Raw genomic sequence first — 26216 nt, 5'->3', positions numbered from 1 at the left:
AGCACTCCCCATGGGGTTCTGTAGGACAGGGAGGAGGGAAGGGTCTGGACAGCAATCCCCATGGGGTTCTATAGAACAGGGTCTAGGAGAGGGGTCTGTAAACCACTCACCCTGGGTTTTTGTAGGACAGGAGAAAGAGAGGGGTCTTAGATAGCATTCCCTATGGGGTTCTGTAGGACAGGAATGAGGAGAGAGGTCTGGTCAGCAGCCAACCATGGAGCTCGGTAGGACAGGGACCAGGAGAGGGATCTGGATGGCAATTCCCAGGAGGGTTCTACAGGACAGGAATGAGGAGAAGGGTCTGTAATCACTCAGTACAACATCCTGTGGGACAAGGAAGGATGTTCCTGACTTTGCTCACTATTTGTTTTGGGCAAAAGGTAAAGGAATGGGCCCTGATTTCCCCCTCACCATCACATTGCCATACATGACCTTCTCCTGGGTTGTTCCCCACTCAGAATGTCAGTTAACTTTTCTCTTGGCATCCTTCCTAGACACATCTGTAGGGCCTGATTATAGTTAAACCATAGTACTGAAGTAGCCATAAACATATTTGATGCCCAGTCACGGGTGTTGATCACAGTTCATCAGAGCCCACCTGAGCTGGACATTTTCTTCTGGTTCCTCCCATATCTGTAAGCAGAGGCAGCTTGTCTGCCAGGAACATGAAGGGTGGTCCATGCACTGGCAGTCGGACAGAGGTGGAGGGTCTTTGGAATTATATCCAGTTGGTCTCTCTAGGAGTTGAATCATGACCCCCTCCAAAAGATACCTCCACGTGCTCACCCCCCAGAACCATTGCATGTGATTCTACTTGGAAAGATAACCTTTGCAATGGAATCAAGATCTTAGGATGAGGAGATCATCCTGGCTTATCTAGCTACATTCAATGTAATCACAAGTTTCCATATCAGATCAGGTAGACGGAGATTTGATTATAAAATAGGAAGAGGTCATGTGACCATGGAGACAGAGACAGGAGAGACGTGGCCACAAACCCAGGGACACCTAGAGCCCCCAGAAGTGGGAAAAGGCAGGAAGGACCTTCCTCTGGAGGGAGCACAGCTCTGCCCCCCCTGGATCTCAGCAGCCCTGCCTCACCTGAACCTCAGCCCTGCCCTGCCTGGATCTCAGACTTCTGGTCTTCAGAGTTGGGGGAGGATGAATTCCTGCAGTTTTTAAGCCACCAACATATTGATAGGAATTTGTTACAGGAAACTCATACAGTTCCCTATGGTTCTGAGTGTCTCCCGCAGTTTACTGGGCACCATCCTTGACTTCAGGGCTCACCCTTACTGACCCACCAGTCAGGCAAGGAAGGCTCGCTCAGTCCTTTCTCTGAGGATGTTCTCAATTCCAACGTGGACAGACTATCCACTTGAAATGCAGTGTAAAGGACACTGTGTGTGTGTTGCTGCACTCTGAATTTCCAGAACAGTGACTGCTGGTCAGCTGATCATCCATTCCCTCAACTGACAGAATCTCACCGAGGACCCAAACCTGATGTCAACTCTGGGCAATGCATGCTTTGGCATCACAGCCAGCAGCTCTTCCCGCTTGGGGTTCACACTGGATGCAGGGACAGATGCTTTATAGATTGCCTCTTGGTTGTTCCAGGATGGATGCAGTGGCACCGTGAAGGAATTTAAGAATCTGCTCTCCTTCTGGAATGGAACATGACTTAATCGGAACTTAACAAAATACAAAGGAATGTCATTGCTCTGGTTTGGGATATTTGAGAATGCCTGTGATAGATTCTCTTTTAGTGACAGAGTTCTCTGTCTTTTCTTGGCCAAGGTGGTAAACCCTAAACAAATCTTCTCAATAAAAATGCTGATAATCTCCCTGAAGTTCTAGTTAAGTTGATGGGTTTTGGTTGCCCACTGGGGAAGCATCTGAAAATGATTGTTGCTCATCCCCACCCTCAGTAGCATTCCAGAGTTAATTCCTCTGGACATCAGCATCTCTGTAGAGCTTCTCAAGCCATCCTCTTGTTCAACCAAGTTCAAGACCCAACCTGAGCCAGACATATTGAGATTGCAACTTCCAGCCCTGAGTGCTGGCACTTCCTCGGACTGTTCAGATGTTCCACTAAAGCTCTAGAGCCCAGACTAATGTCTTTTAGAACTAGAATCATAATCAAGATGTGCCTCATCTGATTTTCTGAACAGCCAGGACTCTGCACTAAAAAGCAGAATCTTGAATTCTGGAAGATGCCAACCTGGGAGCATTTCTATGTCATCAAAGACCATACTACAGCTTGAAGCTATCATACATAAGTGCCAGCAACTGTTATCATTATGATGAAGGTACTTTCCAAGTAGAGGCTCAGGACAGTGTGGTTGGATAGCTCCTGGCCAGGCTGACATCCTCCATCACTGAGAAAACAAGCAGGCCAGGATTTGACAGATGCCGCTAATCCCCAAGCTGAGAAGACGCACTCCAAGAACAATTTGAACCTTGTAGGACCCTGGCCTCAGATTGTTCCTCCTTGTTAAATGACAGCCCTTAAGCTGCTGTTCCTCTCCGGGAGAGAAAGAGAGGGAAAAAAATAAAAAACAAAAACAAACAAACAAACAAAAGCACATCGTTCTGGAGAAGTTAGCAGGCACCCTTGACATGTGATTGTAAATTCCTTGGTGCTTGGAGACACTTCCCAGCAGCTGGAGAAATCATGTGGATCTCTGGGTGAGTAAAGTTGAATCCATGGCTTGGCAGACACTGGGAATTCTGGGGTTAAGCCTGTCACTCATGTTAGGGGAGCCACGAGGGTCTCTGTGCCCACGCCAGGGTGACGACTTTCCATCCACGGGCAAGACTTGATTCAGTAGTTGGACTCAAGATGCATGTGTTTCTCTTCTCAGTAAAGCTGTTCTTTTGTTCCTTCAGTGTAGCAACAGTGAGTTTTGTTTGGGTTCAGCAATGGGCGGGACCACTTCATTCATTCATCTATTCATTCATTCATTCATTCATTCATTCATTTCTACCAAGCCAGGCTCTGAGGAAACACAGACTCACTCAAGTTGAGCGGGACCTAGCTCTTGTCCCAAGGGAGCTCGAGGTCTGTGGTGGACTGATAATGGCCTCCATGGATATTAGGTCCTAATCCCTGGAATCTGGAGATTTCACTGTATAGGATAGCAGAGACTTTTAACAAGGAAGAGTGAGCTCAGCAAAGGCTGGTCCATGTAGGACACAAGCTCTGGATGCCAACTAGATGCTGAAGGTTTCTGTATCATGAACGGGTGGCATGGGCGCCTCTCGTTTTGGCTGTTTGGAAATACAACCATACAAGGTGCACTTGGCCCCCTCCAAGGTGGAACAGGTTGGGAGGCAAGATGAGGGAAGCTTTTTGGATTGGTCTACAGGTCAGCGAAGGCATGCCGTGCCCATTGCCCATTGGATGTGAACTTTGGGAATGTGAAGTCTTGCACTGGGCACCATCATTAAGCCTTTGGGTCTCTGTCTTTCTGATGCCTCATCTACTGAATGATGATGCTAACACAATCTTGTCTGCACCCAGGTTTGCTGAGACAACAAAATCTATGTATGCACTGTGCTTGAGGAATGTTCAGGAATAAATATATGCACTTATGGTTTTGCATGCAAGCTCTGGATTTAATTTGTCATTTAAGTGGAAAAATTACACTTGACCCTTGAACAGCACAAAGCTAGGTGTGCCCAGCTCTATGCACTCAAAAATCCACATATAATTTTTGACTCTTTCCAAAACTTAATTACTAGGAGCCTGCTGTTGACTGGAAGCCTGACAAATAACGTAGTCAGTTAATATGTATTATATATTATATATAACATTATATAATATTACATATTATTAATATGTGTGTTATATACTGTGTTCTTACAATAAAAATAAGCTACAGGAAGTAAAGTGTGATTAAGAAAATCATAGGAAGAGAAAATACGTCTACAGCACTGTGCTATATTTAATGAAAAAAATCTGCATCTAAGTGGACCCGTGAAATTCACACCGCATTGTTCAAGGGTCAGCTATAGTTGGAGTTGTATTTTCCGTCATCTGGATACCAGTATCCTAGTCATTGGGCCTAGATCCACAGCTTTTTACCAAATGCCATAAAAGCACAAACATAAACCCTTATGTCCCTCCTGCTTTGCAGCATGTGCCCTGAAGGGGCGGTGCGCAAATGTCTGTGCCTAGTAAAGAGTTTGAGGTTCTATTCAAGGAAGGACGTTCTCTGGTTCAGGAATAGAGCTTTACCAACGTGTGCGGTTATCGCTAATTCATCATTTTTGGTTATCTCAGTTGCCTAATTTCTTCCCTTCATTCTGGGATATATCGTCTGACTTCCTGATTTCATGGATGCCATTTATTTATTTATTTCCATATGTCCAGTTGAAGCCTTCTGTGTCACTCATTTCTCCTTCTGACTTGGTCTACATCTCATAGATACGCAGTGCTGTCCTTGTCTTCATTTTTTCCTCTTTAGCCTGTGGCTTACTCAAACCAACGTTTTTTGTTTTTTGTTTTGGGGTTTTTTTTTAAAGATTTTATTTATTTATTTGACAGAGATAGAGAGCACAAGCAGGCAGAAGCCTCCTGAAGCAGGCTCTCCGCTGAACAGGGAGCCAGACGTGGGGCTCGATCCCAGGACCCCATGATCACGACTCGAGCCGAAGGCAGCCGCTTAACCGACTGAGCCACTCAGGCGCCTCCTCAAACCAACGTTTTAAAAACTCCGAGATAGAGAGGTGCCTGGGTGGCTCAGTCGGTTGAGCATCCAACTCTTGATCTCAGCTCAGGTCTTGATCTCAGGGTCATGAGTTCAAGCCCTGTGTTGGGCTCCATGCTGGGCTTTAAAAAAAAAAAAAAAAAAAAGAATTCCCAGATACGTAGAATTAAAAATAATAATTTTACTGTCATTGGATCCAGCAATGCATTAAAAATTTTGCTTGCTCTATTTCATCCAAGAACTACTTATATTGTCCTTCAAAGACCCCACGGTACAGCTGGTCTACCATGGTGCCAGGTGTGGTTCAATGAGTTTTCATTCAAAATATCTTAGAGAAAATCATAGCATGGTAACTAAAAGGACCATTCTTTTAGGGGGAGAATATTCATTTTATTTTTCTGACTTTACTGAGGCATAACTTAGCAAAAATGTATATATTTAATGTGTAGGGTGCAATATTTTGATTTACACTTACACTGTGAAATGTCTATTGGCCATGACTTGGGCAAAGAGTGTCCTATTATGTTCACTGGGTCTTTTTTTTTTTTTTAAGATTTTATTTATTTATTTATTTGAGAGAGAGAGAGAGTGAGTGTGGGAGAGGAGCAGAGGGAGAGGGACAAGCAGGCTCTGTGCTGAGTGTGGAGCCTGACACAGAGCTGGATCTCATGGCCCTGAGATCATGACCTAGGCTGAAATCAAAGAGTCAGTCACTCGAATTGACTGAGCCACGCAGGTGCTCCTCAGTGAGTCATTTTATGGTCCTCACACTCATGAGAGGAGGCAATAGAAGGGAGTTAAGGCTGTGGAAGATCTTGCCTATGTGAGTAATGCCACCATAGTGAGTTGGGTCCAAGTCGCGTGCACCTGATGCGTTGGCTTTCCTTCCCAATGGCCTAGTGGTTTTCAATGCTGGTTGTTCTCTACGTGGTTCATGGAAAGGTAGAGAAGGGCACACTGAAGACAAAACACAACAAAACAAAACAAAAAGCTGCTTTCCACATTTAACTGGGGGAGGCCGGTATGATAGACGTATTGCAAGGCACAGGACAGGGCTACCCAGTGTACAGTGACCCCCTGCCCACGTGACTTCTCAATGTCTGGCCAGATGTCCATGCAGGCGAACATCTTGTAGGTCATGAACCCAAGCCTAGAACTTAATTCTGTTGACTCATAAATGCAATCATTTGCATTTTCCAGGCAAGGAGCTACTGCCTTAATACAAGATTATCCTTAGTTGGATTGTTCACCATTTGCTGAAGCGCAGATGGCATTTGCATTACAAACCGCAGCATGCCTGCAGCAGCCTCTGTTTACAGCTGGCACCTTCTTGGGAATCTGACATGCAGAGGCAAGCATCTTAGTCCTTCATCATCTGCAAGCATTGACATGTTCAAATGCCTATCATTTTATTATAAATTGCATTACATGGACATGATGTGGCTACTATTAATTTGTCCATAGGTGTAAGTATCTATGATTTCATTTTAAGATAGTGGGAGCACATTAAAAATGCATTAGCAGGGTGCCTGGCTGGCTCCGTCGGTAGACCATGTAGCTCTTGATCTCAGGGTTGTGAGTTTGAGCCCTAGGTTGGGCATGAAGCCTACTTAAAAAAATGCATTAGCATACATCCCTACAACAGATTGTTATTTGACCATGAAAAAGGAATGGACTACCCATACACACACCATGGACCAGCCTCAAAAACATCGTGACTGAAAGAAGCCAAGAACAAAAGGACCACATGGTATATGATGCCATTTCTATGAAATATGCAGAACAGTTAAATCCATAGACACAGAAAGATTAATAATTCCCGAGGGCTCAGGAGAGGGATGGAACTTGACTGCTAATGGGGACAGAGTCTCCTTTTTGGAGGATGAGAATGTTCTGGAACCAGGTAGAAGTGGTGGTTGCACAGCTCGGTGAATGTGCTGAATGCATCTGAATGTACATTTTAAACGGTTAATTGAATCCCAGATCAATAAAATATTTGCTATAAAGAGCATGCAAAGCACCTCGAAGGAAAACTATGCTTTTCTTTTTGGGCACACACTGGGTGCCCACATGCATTGCTTTGAATTGCACCAAACTGCCCGATGCAACAGAGTGAGTTTTGCTGACTATCCACTTTTCTTTTCTCCAAATGCACAGAATGCTTCAGGAATCACCCCCTTCAGGGCAGCTCTTCTGAGCCATGAATTCCAATGGGGTGAGAAGCCCATGTTTTCGGAGACATCTAGAATGTGAGGTGATTGCAACATTGGCCTAGCATGATTACCAATTCTCACAAACTAGAGAGATCGTCCTGTGTTTCCCAGAATAGCGATTACACCCAACTCTGAGAATAGGGATTATGCCCAACTCCCGTTTGCTTAAACTAAGAGCTTGACATAGGTGCGGGAGCAGCCCCCCGGTGGGCTGTTTGGTTGGTATGTCTTGTCATAGAGACCCAACAAGCCTCGAGGTAATTTGATTTTTGGTTCCATCTGGTCAAAAATAATGCGTGTGGGGTATTAGTTTCCTTTTCAAACAAGTTTGGGTCATAGAGGGGGAGGTGTCGTTTCTAGCTGGGAAGCCAACATGTCACGGCAGGAGATTTCCAGCATCACCTCATTTACCCTCTGTGACACCTGCAAATGAGGTGATCCCAACCTCACATTAATGTGGATAAAAACAGAGGGCAAAGGTGTTCTGCAGCGCCTCCCTTGGCCTCTGTCCACCAAACCATTACAGGTGCTCTTTCCACGCGTGACGTTGGGACACCAGGTGCTTTGAACATGGCTCTCAAGATACCCTCGGCGATGGCACATCTTGCTTTTCAAACATAAAATCCTGCAATATGTCAAATCACTCATTTGCATGTAGAATCAAGGTCCCGGGAAGAAAAGCATGCCTCCTCTCTTCAAAGACATTTCTACCTTATTCTGATGCTGTTTTCCATCCTTGCATATTTAGAAAGTGTAATATCTGGGCAGTCTAGTCTCAGAACCACCGAGGGGTGAAAGCAGATCCTCCTTCTTCAACCCCTGGGTTGGACTCTCCTCCCTGGTATGAATATAAATGGCTGCAGGCAGCTTTACTTTTTTCTCTTTGACCTTCCCTCTGGCATCATTGGCAAAGGAAAGCTGCTTTAATGCTGCCTTCTAGCGAAACTCCTGCTTCATTGGAAGACGCTGGCTCCGTACCTCTGGAGGAAAAGGGGGAGCACATGAACTGAAGAGTTCCAGCAACCTTCAAAATGGGAACGAACGGATCCAGTTTGGTTTCATCATTTTCTGCACAACTTTGAAATTCTTTCCATGGCAGTTTTTATGAGCACCAACATGGAGTGAAATACAACAATCAGTTCCCTAAGGATCGAGGACGCTGAGAGGTGCCACACAAATGCAGCACATCTCATGGCTGCAGGGAGTTATAAAACAGTCCCAGATGATTACAGCAACTCAAGACACTGCCAGAAAGCACAGGATTTACTTTCAGGACATGCCTTGGGTGTTAGGAAAAACGGCTCATGGTGAAGTTATATACACAAAGTAATTCCTCGACGAAAACGACCGAAAGCATCACCAGCCAGTACAAACAGCTAGTGAGACATGGAGAGCCCAAGAAGAAACTGGGTGGGAACAGCAGTTTATAAATCACCAGCCTGAGATCTGGACAGAGACAGGAAACACAACCATATGGGCAGACCTTGGGTTTTTCACAAATTTGATTCATGTATTCACATGCAAATGCATATATATGTGTAGCTATTATGTATCCATGAGACAAATTTGTGAAATTTGTGAATTATACACAGACACACGTATATAGGCATAGTTTGTATGGGAGGATATTATTGGGTACCCCCAGGTATAACAGGTCTTCTCCATCTGGACAAGATTGGTATTTTGAGTTGGTTTATTCTCTGGGGTGGGGCATCCTGGGCACTGTAGGGTGTTGGTCTCTACCCACCAGATGCCAGAAGCAACCCCCCAATTGTGACAATCAAAAATGTCCCCAGACATCAGCAAGTGTCCCCCAGGAAGTAAAAACTTGTCTCTGGTTGCAAACCACTGCCATACCTGATGAACGGATAGATAGATAGATAGATGGATGATGGGTGGATGGGTGGGTGGATAGGTAGATGATATGTAGATATGATGGATGGATAGATAGATGATGGGTGGATAGATGATGAGTGGGTGGGTGGATAGATAGATGACAGATAGATAGATAGATAGATAGATAATGGATGGATGGATAGATGATGGATGGGTGGATGGATAGATACATAGATACATAGAGATGATGGGTAGATGGGTGGATGAATGGATAGGTAGATGATACATAGATATGATGGGTGGATAGATAGATAGATAGATGATATAGATATGATGGGTAGATGATTGATAGATGATAGATATGATGGGTGGATGGATGGATAGGTAGATGATACATAGATATGATGGATAGATAGACAGATGGACAGATAGACATTCAGAATCTGTTATGCTGAGACAGGTGTCTCTACCTCAGCACTATTAACATCTGGGGCTGAATGACTCTCTGATGTGGGGCATCCTGGGCACTCGGGTGTGGAGCAGCATCCCTGCTCTCCACCCTACCACATGCCAGTGCCAGCCCCCATTGTGACCATCTGCGGGTGTCCCCTGGGGGTCAAATTGCTCCCTTTGAGGAACCACAGAGCCATCCCAAATACAGTACAGTTCCAAGCATTTCAAGCTGTGTGTACTAGATTTTACAATTGTAGAGCTGAAGTCCCCATTAACATTCCAAGTGAGTTATGGCTTCTTTCCAGACCAAAAATGAAGAAATAAATTTTTAAAACAGCCCCTGAGATCCGCAGAAGCCCATGAGCCCTGCTGCTTACTTTTCAGAGGAGAGGTGTCCTGGGGTGGCATTTTCGGAGTGCTGAGGGTCTGGGATGCTGGGGAGAGGCTAGTGGGCGTGCATCCCAGCCCCACCTGAGAGCATGCACGCTCTGACCAGGTGCCCCTCTCTAAGGCAGCTTCCACATCTGTGCAGGGCTGATACCCACCCAAGAACTGTGATTAGGAATGTAAGCAGATCAAGGCAAGAGTGTCTGTAGCCCCAACTGACAACTCCACACTTGGCCTTCCTCCTTTGCCACCTTCCCAGGATTGCTTTCAGCCCAGTTATGAGCTCTGGGCCCGACTTGGGGAGGGACGCTGGGTGTTCATCCCTCCTGCGGGCTCTCAGGACCAATGCCACACACAGCAGGCAGAGCGTTTCACCCATGCCCCAGTGCATGTCTGTGGACGAATACATCATACAGACCCGTTATGTATTCCACTGCAGATAAACAATTTAAAGGGATGGCATGAAAATATATGCAACTAACACAGTCCTAACCCTCTGAGCGTTTTTGCATGCTCTGTGTAGAGCAAGACATTTTTTTCACCTAGGGGTTTTCAAACCAAAGAAAAATTGTTTTTAATTTTAAATTGTGGTAAAATACACACAGCATACAATTTGCCGTCTTAACCGTTTTTAAGTGCAGAGCTCAGTGGCATCGAGCACATTCACACTGTTGTGCAACCATCCCCACCATCCATTTCCAGAACTTCCCATCTTCCCAAACTGAAGCTCTATCCCCATGAAATACTGACTCCCCATCCCCAGGCCCTGACTCCACCATCTACTCTCTGCCTCTGTGGATAGGACTCCGCTAGGGACCCCGTATACGTGGAATCACACAGGATTTGTCCTTCTGTGTCTGGCTCATATCACTGAGCACCATATCCTGAAGGTCCATCCACGTCATAGCAGGTGTAGAATGTCCTTCCTTTTAAGGCTGAGTCATATTCCATTCCATGCATTGTCCACATACCATTTACCCATCCATCCCTCCATCCATGGATGCTTGGATTGCTTCCACTTGGCCACCATAAATCATGCTGCTATGAACATAAGTATACAAAAATCTGTTAAGTCCCTGCTTTCACTTCTTTTGGATAAATACCCGAGTCATGGAATTGCTGGATCATATGGTCATTCTCTTTTCAATTTTTTGAACACCTGCAGGTCTTCTAAACATTTTACAAACAGTACAACATTCACCATATCTTGGAGTACAGTCCTGTAAGCTTTAACACATGTACAGATTCATGTAACCACCCAGTGAGATGCAGAACTTTTCCATCATCCTGGACAATTCCCTCTTCCCCGAGCCCCTGAAAATACAGTCTGGCATTTCGTCCAGCAAGAATCATGGATAACCACTGCTCTGTTTTCTCTCCTTCTATTTGCCTTTTCCATAATATGGTATAAATGACCCCAGGCAGTAGTTGGCTCTTTGAAATTATCTTCCTCTACTCAGCAATATGCATTTGACACGCAACAGGGTTGTGCACTCAACAATGGTCCCTCCCCTTTTGTGGCTGAGTGGTGTCCCATTGTATGCACACGCCACTGTGCTTCATCCATTCCCCACTCTAGGTTGTTTCCCCTCTGGGGCAAGTCAGGCAGAATGCTGGTCTCAGCATTCACATCCAGGTTTTCAGTGAACGTGCATTGTGACTGCTCTTGGATAAATACCTAGCAATGGGATTGCTGGATCCCACATGGAGTGTACACTTAACTCCATAAGAAACCGCCAACCCGTTTTCCAGAGACGTGCTGCCATTTTGCATCCCTGCCAACCACGTGTGAGCGTCCCAGCTGCAGCACATCCTCACCAGCCCTGGGTGTGATGAGTACTTTTAGTTCAGCTATTCCATTACCTGTGTCGTGGTACCTCCTTGTGCTTCTCACGGGCATCTTTTCATGTAATCTAGAGGCTTATCATGAGTATTTTTCAGTGATTTTTTTAACTATAGATACTAAACCAACATTATGGTAAGTGACAGAAGCCACACATAAAATAGCACATAGCATATGATTCCATTTATATAAGAAACATCCAGAATAGGCGAATCCATAAAAACAGAAAGTGGATCCGTGGTTGTCAGGGGGATGGGGTGTGACTGCTCACGGGAATGGGCTCTCCTTTTGAGGGAATGAGAACATTCTAGAACCAGATACATGTACTGGTTGTACAACATGATAAATGTACTTAAATCCAACTAAATTGTTTGCTTTAAAATGGTTGCTTTTATGGGATGTGAAAAAATATATATATATATATCACTGGGAGTAACTATTTTTCTCTCTCTCACCTAATACAAAGAAAAGAAAGAAGCCTGTTGTAAATGAAACATTACCTGGATACCATTACCAGATTTTTTTTTCTACTTGGGAATAAAATCACGTGAGGATTGTAAAATCCTGAACAGTGTACCTGGTGGTGTGTAGATGAGCACATGTGTGCAGTCAGGTCAACCAGCATCTGGACATCCCATGTTTGGGAAACCTTTCCCATCTCATGGGAAGCCTGCATGTCCCACACCTACCTGGGATGTGGCAAAGACATTGTCCTCTGTTCCTTACACTTCTCTATGAAGGAGACACCTGCCTAGCAGAGAAGACCCATGCAAATCTGGTGATGCACAGGTAGGGCCTATGGTCCTCTCCAGCTTGCAGAGGCATGGTCTTTCCTGGCAAGGGGAGGACAGGGTCTGACAGCATCCAGCCAGATCCTCCCAGCACCTGGGGCATGGCCTCAGCTGGATCCTCCTCTCTCTCTGCTCTGCCTTTGGACTGGACATTCTCCAAGCCACCTGTTACTTTCCCTTCTAAGACTCTTGACTCGTGTTTGTGTGCACCTGATTTTAAGGACTGAACAGGAGATGCATCATAGCCTGTATCCAAGGACCCAGTGTCTATAAGAGAAGGGCTTATCCATTGCAGTCCAACACTCAAAAAGGTCATTTGTACCATTTCAGTGCAGAAACCATACGGACCTACTTGTAGCATCTGTTACTTCTTTCCTACAACCAGATGGCACACGGAACACTCAGAGGCAATAAGAATCATGCAGCCTGTGGAAATGGGCAAGAGAAAAATACCATACCCCTTTTTCATGTCCTGCATGAACATTTGTTGAATGAAACCATCTGGGGGAACCTGATCCTCAGCAATTGAAACCTTGTATGAATTACTATTGGTTATAGGTCAGGGCTCAACTCTTACCAACTGATGTGGGAACTTGAAGATGATGGGTAGTTTATTGTTATGCCTGCTGGAGAGAAGAGATGACCCTAAAGTTATGGGGTTTTTGCCTATATGACATTTATTTGCTTTGTACCTGCTTTTTTGCATCTCATTCCAGTGTCCTGACCGTGTATCTACCAACCCCTCCAGCCTCCATAGAACCTCTATCAATGTCTTAATGCTTGCAAAGCTCCCTCACTTAAAAAAAAAAAAAAAAAAAATCCTTGATGCAGCTCATGGTATGTTTGTAGGAGAATCATGCCTTCCAAGTTGCTGAAAATCATACGTTAATGACATAAACCATACAAGGACTGGACAGGGAGCCAGTGTGTGTGCCCTGGGGGGACATCTGACCACCCCATTTTATTCCAGAATCCACCGAACACCACTTGCTCTGCAAATGTTTTTTCCTGCCTATGGTTAGCTGAATAATGGTCCTCATAAAGAGGGAGGTGGGAAGGTCAGATAGAAGGCAACATGATGTCAAAAGCAGAGTTTTAATGACACTAGCCTGCTGGTTTTACAGGAAGGAACCAGGGAGCAAGGAATACAAAGAATGCGGCTCTACAAGCTGCACGAAGGTGGGGAAAAGGATTGTCTCCTGGAGGCTCTGGGAGGACCCAGCCACGTCGGAGCCTTGATTTTAGCCCCGTGAGAGCCATTTTTTCAGACTTCTGGCCTCCAGAACGGCAGGACCACACCTGTGTGTTGGTTTGAGTCCCTGAGTTTGGGGTCATTAGTGACAGGAGACTGATCCATCTTCCAGGGACTCATGCATGCTCATCACTCGCATGCAGAGAATGCAAACCTTTCCAGATTCTGGACATTCTTTGCAATCTTGTGAGGTTTTGCTGTTCTTTCACAGGACGGGAATTGAAATCGATCACAACAGAGACACTCAGAGCGTCTTTTGTGGCATGGGGGCTTGCACAGTGAGATGTCTCCAAGAATGGGTCTCTGCACCCATCCTTCTCCTCCACTTGTCTCCCTTGCTATAGAGTACTCTCTTCTCCACACAGTACATGCTCCATCCTCCTGAGTTTCTCCATGCCTCACTCCCATCCATCTGATACTCACCACACTGTGACTTCTGCCAGTCCCTTGGGCATTAATTTAGCTATTTTCACAGAGAGACACCATTTCTGACATCCAACTGCCCAACTCCGCTGGGGCTTAGTCCCCGGCCAAGGGCACAGACACTAGACCACATTAGTAACTGATGCTCCATGCCGCCAGCTTCCCAAGCAGAGACTCAGGCTCTGTCCCTCGGAAATTCTGCAAGTCACTCTGGGTCTGTGCATTGGCCAATAGAGACAATAAGCTGGCAGGAAAAGAAAAAGAAAGAACAAGAAAAAAGAAATGCCTTCCCTTAAAGATGAAATAGAATGGTACAATTTAGATGCAGTGGCTGTCCATAAGGGTGTTCACCTGTGGATCGATAGCACCTGTCCACCGCCCCCTGTGCATCACCTGACATTCTGCATAGAGGTTCTCATATAAGCACAACCTGGGTGGGATGGGGGAGCCTCAAATCATCTCTCTCTGACCTTCCTCTCTCAAAGCCAGGGAGCAGAGACATCTTACATTCTGAAGCTGTCTGCAAGATGAATTTTCAAATATTGGATTTCTGTAAAAGGTCAGGTCCTGCGAGAAATGCCACTGAATCAGTTGCCGCAATATGGCCGTGCTTGCCCAGGAACAACACCTTCCCTGAAGCCCGAGCAACTGTGAGAACGTGGTGATTCTAACTGCAGCTTTTCAGACACACAGGCTGATTTAGGGACTACTCTGCACCAGAGTGTGTGCTTTTTGGGGGGTGTTCACAGCCTGCTGTTTTGGTAGCAAAGATTCAGTCTCTTAAGATAACTTCATCTGCTAGACCAGGGCTTCTTTGCCTGGGGACTATTGACATCTGGCGGGACGACTCTCAGATGTGGGGCATCCTTTGCACTGTAGGGTGCTGACCAGCATCTCTGGTCTCCAACCAACAAATGCCAGTACCACTCCCCTGTCCCACTGTGACAACCAACAGTGCCTCTAGGCATTGTGTAGTGTCCCTTGGGGGTACAATCTTCCCCAGTTCTTAACCACTATCATAGATGATAGATAGATATAGATAGATAGATAGATAGATAGATAGATAGATAGATAGATAGATAGATGATAGATAGATAAGATGGATGGTTGGTTGCATGGATGGATGGGTGGGTGGATGGATAGATTATAGATAGATGATAGATAGATAGATAGATAGATAGATAGATAGATAGATAGATAGATAAGATGGATGGTTGGTTGGATAGATGGATAGGTGGGTGGGTGGAGGATGGATGATGATAGATAGATAGATGATAGATAGATAGATAGATAGATAGATAGATAGATAGATAGATAGGATAGAAGAGTGGGGTGGATGGATGGACGGCCAGCCAGATAGATGGGTAGATGGATAGGAGTGTGGATGTGTGGGTGGATAGATAGATAAGATGGATGGATGGTTGGATGGATGGATAGGTGGGTGGGTGTGTGGATGGATAGGCATGTGGGTGGGTGTGTGGGTGGATAGATAAGATGGATGGATGATGGATGGATAGGTGGGTGGGTGGGTGGATGGATGGATGGTTGGTTGGATGGAAGGATGGATGGAAAGATAGATACATAGATATAAATACATATAGAAATGGATCTGGATCTGGATATACACATGAACACAAAGAATAATGAACACCAAGAAGTATGAAGCCAGGTAAGGCATAGAAGCAGGTGGAGAGAGTTGATAGAGGGTCAGAGAAGGGGTGATATTTAAGCAAAAAACTCCTTGATGGGAGGGCATGGGTCATACATATATCTGGGATGGCAGAGTGCTCCATGAGGATGCACAAAGGCCCTGAGGCAGGGATTAATGGTTTGGTGATTCCAGGAGCAAAGGAGACCCATGTCACTGGTGTGTTGGGAGAGCAAGTTCAGGAGAATGATATGACTCAGGTTGGAAAGATTTCTCCCTCCAGTAGCCCCAGCATGTGGGAATTGAGGGCAACAAGGGGGTATTCTCACAGTATAAGGGAAGAAAGGTGGGAAAGTGGTTGGAGCTGAGCTAATGAGAGCAGGGAAGGTTGGGAGGCGGGTTCTGAACAGAGACACATCCATCAGTGAACAAGCAGAGCACACCTTCAAACCTCCCCAGGGCCACAATTCTTGGCTGGAACCCCTGGGCATTGGGTGGTGATGGGGTCATCCAGGATCACATGTGGGCACCTCCTGAACTCCTTCAAGCTCTTGGGCATGCCTTGCATAGAGAGGCATCAATGCAAGCTGGTGGAGAATGGCTGGTGGGGATCTGGATTCTGGGGACAGATGGTGACATGACAAGCCACATTTGGGGCTCAGTGGGGTTCCTGTTATGGCATCCACCTGAAGGATGGCTTTCAGTGGCTTCCCAGCAAGGATGTCTGATCATCACCAAGTGCCCCAGAAAGACCAGCACAGATGGGAGGGTGAGGGGGCTGCACAAAGGAGCCCAAGCAGGTGGCCCAGCAGAGCTCTGGGCAGATGCAGATAATGGCTCAGAAGTGAGCTCTGACTCAGAAGAGTGTCTCGTGGTGACAAGTGGGAAGCCAGAGATGAGGATGGGTCCAGAGGCTTGTGTTTCCGAACTGGAAGGAGGCCCAGGAGCCATGAAGGTAGAGAGATGGTTAACAGCATGTCGTATAAATGGCACGACTTCATCATGGCATGGCCGCTGCCTGCCTCTATGCCCACGACCCCAGGAGAGATGTGTAATCAGGCTGAGCCTTGGTGTCTCGTTCTGTAAAGCAGAAACCATTAAAGCCCCAGAGTAATGAGAAATGATGGGAACAGGTGATTAATATGGTGACTGTCATTGTCACATTGTGGTTGAGCCTTTTCTCCTTAGTGGGACAGGACAGGGAAGTGAGACAGCAGAGTTATAAAACCAGAGAGCAGGTCATAGGTCACTGCCTCTCGCAGAGCAGGTCATGGGTCAGTACATCCCAAGGCTGCCTGTGAGCTGGAAAGAAGGCTCTTTGCCTCAAATGGCACCCTAGGAAAGCAGAGGTAACCCCTGACAGCAGAAGCTGGAAGGGAGGGACTGGTTTGGAAAAAGAAGATGGATTTTGTAGTGGATTCACTGCATTTGAAGGGGGCATCCAAATGTAAACACTGGACTTTGTTTTATGTTGTAAATGTCGCAAGGTGTTTCAGGGTTTGTATGTATGCATGCATGTGTGAAAACGTGCATGGCTGTATGTATGCCTTGTACATGTGTGCAGTGCTTTGTGCATTTATGTTCACATGGGTGTGCACATACATGAATGTGTGCACGAGTGTGTATGTGCACATGCACATATGAATGTGCACAAGTGTGTGAATGGCTGTGCATGATTAAATGTATGTGTGCAAACAATACACGCATGCATTTATATGCACATGTGTACAAGCATGCATGAATATGTGTGATGAGTAAGTGTATCTGTGTAGGTGTGTGCTGCATGTATGTATTTATATGCATGTATGTGCATGCACATGTGTATGGGTGTATGAATGAGTGCACAGATGTGTGATATGTATGCATGATTAAATGGACGTGTGTGTGAGAAACACATGCATGCATTTCTATACATATGTCTATACATATACATATGCATGCATGTTATGTCTAGATGAGTAAATGTACGTGTGTGCAGGTGTGTGCCCCATGCATGCATTTATGTGCATATATATGCATGCATGTGCAAATGTGTGTGCATGAGTGTGTGCCTTGTGCACGTGTGCACTTGCCTGTATGCACTTATGTTCACATGTGTGTGAGTAGGTGTGCCTGGGTGTGAGTAGATACTGAGAAAACAGCTGCAGGAAGGCACAGGAAGGCAGTGTGAACGCACAATTGCACAGAACGTAGGAACCCCAAAAGGAGCCTCTCTCCAGCTTTCTAAAATACAGCTTGTAGACAGCCCGGGAGTTGAAAGCCACTAGGTTCATTCTGGGTGGGTGGTGATGAATCAAGACTGCTGTCAGGGTTGAGTGTCTTGCTTGCCATTTCTCTATTCGGCTCTTACATCCATCCACTGTGTGGGCTTCAACCTTGCTCTGGCAAGGTTGTCACATAAAACACACAAGCCCATTTCCCACAGGCAGGATTGCAACAGGTCCCGAACCCCAGCGTCATCGCTCTGTCACCACTCAATGACATCCATGGTAAGTCAGGGCTGAGCATTCTGTGAAGTTAAAGCTTTCAGCTTTTTTTTTTTTTTTTTTCCCCCGAAACAACCACAAAAAAAATGCCTGACTTTTTTGGATGCAATGATTTATCATTTAAATTTTTCTTTTTTTTCTTTATTAGTCTTTAAAAACACAGAGCATGGATGGGATATTATGAACCTAAGGGTTTTGTGTTTACCTTAAAAGATAACTTTGGGGGGTGCCTGGGTGGCTCAGTCATTAAGCGTCTGCCTTTGGCTCAGGTCATGATCTCAGGGTCCTGGGATCGAGCCCCACATCGGGCTCCCTGCTCGGCGGGAGGCCTGCTTCTCCCTCTCCCACTCCCCTTGCTTGTGTTCCCTCTCTTGCTGTGTCTCTCTCTGTCTAATAAATAAATAAAATCTTTTTAAAAAAAAAAGATAACTTTAGAAGGATTTTAGATACTAAAGGTCAGACGTTAGCAAACTCTTTGTGTAGAGGACCAGACAGGAGATATTTGGGGTTTTCCAGGCGAGAAAGTCTTTGTTGCAACTCACCAGTACTACTCTTTCAGGGAAGTAGCCGTGGACAATGTGTAAATGCATGCACCTGACCATGTGCCAATAAAACTTTATTTACAAAAGGCCAACCACAATAGTTTGCAGACGCCCACTTTGGTGGGTGTGGCACTACATTACATAAATTCCCATCCTCTTCCTATAGGATAGAATGCTTACTCTCTGACCCACTGGGAGCACTGACCGCTGCAGACTCCAAGCTGAGCGTCCCCAAGCCAGGAGTTTCCCTGGGCCTGAGGGAATCTGCCTCAAGGGAGGTCTCACCGCTCCTCTGGGGCAGGGGAAACCTGCTTCCCCTCACTGGCACCATGCCTGGCTCCCTGCTCCCAGCCCAGCAGCCCTACCACTGTGCCCCATCCTACCAAGATACCCAGAGCTTCCAGTCTCTATTCAGAGGGAAGTCCTACCACAGAGAAAAATGCATTTGCCTTTGGATTTTACCAACTTGTTTTTTTTTCCTATTTTTAGACCATAAGATAGGGACTTTGTATTTTCCCATTTATTAGCGAGGTTAAAGTTTTAAAGTGATAATGCATTTTCCCCGGAAGCTTGGAGGCCCATGAGAGGCAGGGGGTGAGCAATATCAGGGCAATGGGCCAGGCCAGTGTTGCTCCCCAGGGCCCTGAGCTCATTTGAGGTCAATGAAGATGGATTTTGCTCCATTGATCTTCACTACAAGGAGGTCTGGCCCCAGGGCACATCCAGCAGATTGTGACATCCTTTTACTAATCTATTAGCTGAGTCCCTGCTCCCAGTTCTGCTTCCCTGTTATGCTCATCCCCTTGCTTCCCCTTACCCACTCCATCCCCCAAGCAGAGGAGGGAAGGAAGGCAGGGAAGGCCTTCTCTTAAGTAGGCGTGAAGGGCAGAACAAGAGAAGCAGACCTCACTTACTGACTAATGCAAGCACCATCTCCTGTCATTCTGTAGTGAACCATAGAAATTGCAACTCATACATTCAACAAAGGCTTCACCATGGCTCCCAAGGGCTCTAGTGAAATTGGGATTTGGGTGCTCTGAGCCCTTGGTTAGTGGGCTGGGCTGGGGGTGAGGCAGAGTCCCAGAGCTCATGGTCTCTGGCTGGATGCAGCTTTGTCTACCTACCCCAGTGTGTCTTACTATTACTTTCTGCATTAGTCAGGGTCTCCAAAGAAACAGAACCAATAGGAAAGGTAGATAGATGATAGATAGATGGTCGATAGATGATAGATAGATAGATAGATAGATAGATAGATAGATAGATAGATATGATAGTAGATAGATAGTAGATTGGTGGATGGATAAATGTGATAGTAAATGGATAGATAGATAGATGATGGATGGATAGATATGATAGTAGGTAGGTGATAGATGGTGGATGGATGGATAGATAGATAGATAGATAGATAGATAGATAGATAGGTAGATAGATAGATAGATAGATAGATAATAGATGGACAGATAGATGGATAAATATGATAGTAAATAGATAAAGATGGGTGGATGGATAGATGTGGATAGATAGATAAAGAATGGGTAGATAGATATGATAGTAGGTAGATGATAGATGATAGATAATGGATGGATGGATAGAATGGATAGATAAAAGATAGATGGATAGATGATAGATGAATAGATGGATAGAATTGATAGATGATGGATGGATGGATAGATAGATAGATAGATAGATAGATAGATAGATAGATACTGAGAGAGACACAGAGAGATTTATTTTAAAGAGTTGGTTCATGATTGTGAAAATTGGCAAATCCAAGATCTGCAAGGTAGACCAGGAGGCTGGAGACCCAGGGAAGAAATGATGCTATAATTTGACTATTAAGTCCATCTGCTGGCAGAATTCTTTCTTCCCTGGGGGCCTTAGTCTTTTCCTCTCAAGGCCACCAACTGGAGGCCCACCTACATTACGGAAGATCATCTGCTTTACTGAACGTCTACTGATTTAAATGTTAATCTCATGTAAAAAACATCTTTACAGCCACATCTAGACTAGGGTTAGATCAAAAAATAAAAATTTAAAAAAATCTTGGTGGCACAGCCTAGCCAGTTTGACACATAAAAATCACCATCACACTTTCTACGTGTGCCCTGGGATAAAAAAAAATATTGCACTGCATTGCAGACTGCTTGGGACTTCAGACTTTGGCCCCTATCATATTTCCTCCAAAATATGAACATGAAGTTGCAAAACTCAAATTAGCAAGCATTTGCTTAAATTTCTATAAAATCTTGAAGTATGTTCACTGCAATAATTATTATTCTATTTACAACAGTCACTCACATCCACACATGTAAATATATGTTACTGTGTGTATATATATACATAGACATAAATAAGTATATATACACAGGTATACATAAGTCATGTATATATGATTTAAATTGTATACCCAATGTAAGTCCATTTTATAACTGCTGGTACCAGTAAATGTGACCTTATTTTGAAATAGGGTCTTTGTAGATATAATTAGTTAAGGATTGAGATGAAGTCCAGTGCACTAGGGTGGGCCCTAAGGTGTCCAAGGACAAGTGTCCTTTCAAGAGACAGAAGAGGAGAGACAGACATAGAGGAGAAGCCACATGAAGACAGAGGCAGAGATGGGAGGGACGTGGCCATAAGCCCAGGAATGCCTAGAGCTGGAAGAGACAGGGAGGACCCTCCCCTGGAGCTTCTGGAGGGAACTCCCTTCCCCGCCTGGATCTCAGTGGCCCTGCCCCGCCTGGATCTCAGTCTTCTGGTCTGCAGAGCTGGGAAGATAATTCCTATTATTGTAAGTCCCCAGTTTGTGGTAATTTCTTATGGCCACCATTGGTAACATATACATTAGGTAGGTTGTGTGTGTGAGTTACATTGGGTAAGGCAGTAATTTTAAGTAATTCATGGTGGGGCATTTCCAGGAGAAGAGAGGCTTCTGGTGTGATTAGGAGGCTAGAGACCCAGATTTGAGTCCCCAGCTCTGCCACTGACCAGCCAGGTGGACGTGAGGAAGTTGCCCCTCGGGAAAGTGGAAAATACCTATGCCTAGGGTCCTGACAGGATTGAATGAAGTAAAGATTTATTTGGAGGACCACACTGAATTCAACTGGAAGAGGTAGAAGGGGTATCAGATTAGATACTGGACCAAGAAATTGAAATCATCCTGCAGATAATAGAGAGGAACCAACACATTTTTTTCTTCTCTATTTTATGATTTTTTTTAATTTTTTATACGGAAGTATAAATAACAACATGTTTTCAAATAAGGGAATGACAGGATCAAATCCGTGTTTCAGAAAACACATCTTGCTTTTTCCTCTTTGGCCCCTATCTCTTTCTGTCAGAGAAGGAAGGAAAAGTCATTGATGTCAACAGGTGATGGTCAATGGTTTTCTAAAATGGTACATTCACTTTGGCATATACTCATCAATTCTGGCATTTTCAGGTGTGGAGACTCAAAAATGTTATGTTCACAAAGCTACTTAGGAATGACCAAATCCACTCCGTTCAGTAAAATGTCTAAAGTGGTGATCTCTTTATTCATTTCAACAGACTTCTCACACACTTGAGAAATGGTATTTGTGTTCATGATCTTGCAACTTTCAGAAGAGAGCTCTGTGCGTCCAGATGTTGGGACCATCCCCACTTCATGGTCCCTGCTTCTCCAATCTACCTTTGCTTCACCTTTACTTTTGTCTCATAGCCACTGTTTTCTTAAATTGCCCTTGATCCCAACACAGAGCAATGCCCTGGTAACGCTTTTTTGTTTTCCGCTGTCGGGACTGAAGAATGTTCTCCAACCAGACACCAGACATACCTAATATCCCCAGAGGCTTGGGTTTCGCGTGACTGGGTATTTTGTCTGCTTTAAACACACACACCTCTCTTTCTGCTCACTGTTGTGATTACAAGGACAATTCCTGAAGCCATCCCTGTCTCCAAATAAAGGCTTGCTTCTTGCTTGTGTTTAAGTTTTCATTGTTACCCAATATTACCTATTTTCAAGAAAATCATATGGCATTCTCTTTAAAGACAGCTAGCATCTAATTTTGCCAGTAGACGTTTAGAAACTTTTGGAAAAGCATCGAACAAAACTGCTGCTGGGGAGAACAGCAGAGATGTTTTATATATGCTGACAACTCTGGGTTCCTCTGAGGACTTTTCTGCCTGTCTGACTGTTTCCAAGGAGAGGGTTTCATTTCTGCGATGAAACAAAATAGCTGGATATCTCCAAACAGAAATGTAGTCTGCTTCTGTCTCTTCACAGGGCCCTAAAATTTACTGAAATTGTTTATCTCCACTCTTGGTTTCCTTAGATAAATAAATTTCATCTTCTTTGGGGGAAATTGTCATTTTATTTGCAACACGACATAAAGCACGACTCATAGGTTTACATTTCAAAAATGAAATCGATAGCCTTATACCAGTGTAAGATGTTTTCCCATTTACTTAGTTCAACGTGCTTTAAATGTGGGCTCCACAGGGCAAATTTGGTCATAGGGCTTGAGACTTTCTGAGGACACTATTTCGTCCAATTCCTGAACCTTTGTGGATGCACATTACAGAGAAATTAAGAAGTGCACAGGCCAGCACTAAGTTAGGACTGAGTCCATTTGAGCTAGAATAAGGTGGAAGAAATTCACTATGGGATATATATTTTTATCACGATTAGCCATTAGCATGTGAATTATCATAATATTTTCAATTAGCATCATGTCCAATTAGCATAGTATTTTTCAATTAGTGTAATGTCCAACCAACATACTTTTTTTAAGATTTCATTTTTAAGTATTTTTAAGTAATCTCTATACCCAACTTGGGGCTCAAAGTCACAACCCCAAGATCAAGAGTTACATACTCCACCAACGGAGCCAGCCAGGCACCCCACCAATCAACATAATATTTTTAAGATTCATCCACATTATGTGAATATTCTGTTGTGTGAATATAGCATATTTGTTTATCTGTTCATCCATTGATGGACATTTGGACCATTTCTACCATTTGGTTATTGTGAGTATATATCTAATCCTGCCATAAACATCTGTGTACAGGTTTTGGTTGAAAACTATCAGTTTCAGTTTCCAATACTTTGGGGTATATGCCCTGGAGTGGAACTTCTACGTCATATGGTAATTCGATATTTAACTTTTGGAGAAACTCCACTTTTTTTTTCCCAATGTGGCCGTATTGTTTTACCTTTGTACCAGCAACATGTGAAGATTCTCGTTTCTTTGTGTCCTCACCAACACATGTGGTTATATGTCTTTTTAATCAAAGCCGTGCTGCTGTAGTGTGAACTGGTGACTCCTTGTGGGTTTTATTTACATTTCCCTGGTGACTAAAGATGAGAGAATGAGTGCCGATGATGACTTAGTGCTGTGTAGTGTTGGGGTTTCTGGAATGTAGGTAACCCAGATGTGTGCGTGAAAAGTGCATTAATCCCCAAGTAATCATAGCCACTGATTCATACTCAACAAGCTTCAGGGAAAAATACTGTCAAGAGCACATGGATTATGGAAGGCTTGGGTTCCAATTCTTACATTACCTTTCATTATGGCCACTTTTTATTGTTTTTATTTCCTTATCTGGTAAATGGGAGCTATAATTTTACCACCTTATGGGCGTTTCTTGAAGATTCAAGTCATCAAGGGTTTGTTGATCATCTATTATGTGCTGCTTGGGAACAAAACAACCAAAGATCATCACCCTCATTTTGCTTATGACTAGCAGAGGATAGTGACCAGTAAGCATCATAATTACATGTTATTATGTAATAATAATAAACAGAGAAAGTGATCAGACTCTAAGAAAAAAAGCAGATCAGACTTGAAAGATCATGCATCCCAGAGTAAGGTACCATTTGCATAATTAAATAGATGGCCAAGCTCAGTCTTATTGGAAAGATGAAGTTATATGAAATAAAGGATGCAAAAGTCTGGTTTGTGAGAATCAGACATGTAGTAAGGGATCCAAATCTATTGGTAGCCATCGTCGTCATCCCCATCATTACCATCTTAAGCTATCCATGGCCAGCTCAGATCTTCAGCATCATGAAGGATATACCCAAGAAAAAAAGAATCCCAGTAGAAACAGCTACAGTACTACATAAGCTGTAAAGCATCGCGTAAGACTATTTTATCGTGTTCTATATTCAAAAATCATGCATCCAGCAGTGCTGCCTTTAATCTGAGGCAGCAGCTGAAAACCCAGAAAGTGTCCAGAAATTCCATGCACACAGCAGCACGTTAGGTGTGTGGCTGCTTGATCCGTTGCCTGGGGCTTGTGCTAACACCCGCATTCATTAGGCAGGGACTGGGACAGCAGGGCAGACTCTGCCCAACACTACCCTACGTTCCCACAGGGTGACCTCTATCCTTTACAGGTGCATCAAAAGCTCATTTCCTAAGGCCACCAAGCAGCTCTCAGGTGATAGACACTTTGAGGAAAGCAGCAGAGAACATGTACCCTTCATTCATTGTCTAGACTCAAAGTCCAATTTAATTCTCCCTGCCGCCCGGCCACAGAGCTCTTCTGAGCAGTTGAACAACATTCCTCAGTTTGAATAGGAGCTCAGCCGTACATAAAACGGAACTGATCATACATACCTCATCGTGCCTCAGTGAAAGTCAAGGAGAAAAAGGCATGCCATGCACAGCCCAAAACTTCTACGCAGGGATTCTTTGGAAAAGGCTATTTATTCATGTAAAATGAAGGCAGCCTTCGAGACATTCCGTATGCGTGAGCTCTGCCTTTCTACCCAGAAAACACAAGGCAGGCATGTTATTTTCTCAGTCCTCTAGTGGCTTCATCATTAACTGGGTGAAATGCATCCCTGGAAAGTCACACTACAATATGGCACCCAATGGAAACCAGTATTGTAAATTTGCATACTATACCTTTGCTCTACGCAGTTTCCTATATGTGTCCATGGTTTGTCTTCACTCTGTGACATCTGGACACATACTCAGTAGATTCAAGAAACTATACCAGCCCTAAGGTGAAAGCAGGTATTTCTCCAGACAGCCCTGGAGACACCGTCAATGCCTTACTCTGGCCATTCTGATTTCAAAGCTTTCCATGACTTTTTTTTTTTAATTGTTCTTTTTATTATTTTTTTAATTGTGGTAAAATAACATAACACAGAATTTACCACCCTAACCATTTTTAAGTGTACAGTTCTGTGGTATTAAGTACATTCATGTGGTAGTGCAGCCATCCCCACTATCTGTCTCCAAAATTATTTTCATCTTGCAAAACTGAAACTCAGGACCCATTAGACGACTGCTCCCCATTCCCCCCCTCGTCCCCAACCTGTCACTGGCTTTTGCTTTCTTATGTTTGAATGATCTATGGATGGCTACTGTGATGATCTACATGGGAGCCTGGCCTGGATGGGACCTGGAGCCAAAGGGAGGCCCCCTTCTGTTGCCAATTCTCTCTGAATCAGAAACCCACTAGGGACCATCTTCCTCCCTGACCCAGCCTGGAGCCCAGCGGTCCCTCCCAGGGTGCTGGCCACCTGGAGGCCAAACAAACAAGAGGGAGAGGGACAAGAGACCGTGGTCCAACCACACACCATGCAGTCAATGAATGTAGAGTTCTTCATCCTTGACATTACAATCAACTGTGGGAT

The 26216-nt window shown here is 44.5% G+C and overlaps 1 protein-coding gene across 3 annotated transcripts in view; it reads left to right on the top strand.

Moving 5' to 3' along the window:
- DHRSX (dehydrogenase/reductase X-linked) overlaps positions 1-26216 on the top strand; it is a gene marked incomplete at its 5' end in the record, with an annotated part of 180466 nt that overhangs the window by 117900 nt on the left and 36350 nt on the right. The window contains 1 exon segment of one of the 3 annotated variants that reach the window (XM_035029653.1): positions 5913-7206. 3 annotated transcript variants of the gene reach the window in all.

The sequence above is a fragment of the Mirounga leonina genome, unplaced genomic scaffold, assembly GCF_011800145.1.
Source record: "Mirounga leonina isolate KUSES-001 unplaced genomic scaffold, KU_Mleo_1.0 Mir_268, whole genome shotgun sequence".
In the NCBI taxonomy this organism is placed as follows: Eukaryota; Metazoa; Chordata; class Mammalia; order Carnivora; family Phocidae; genus Mirounga; species Mirounga leonina.
The sequence above is the reverse complement of the archived record's forward strand: the minus strand, read 5'-3'. Positions and strand labels throughout refer to the sequence as shown.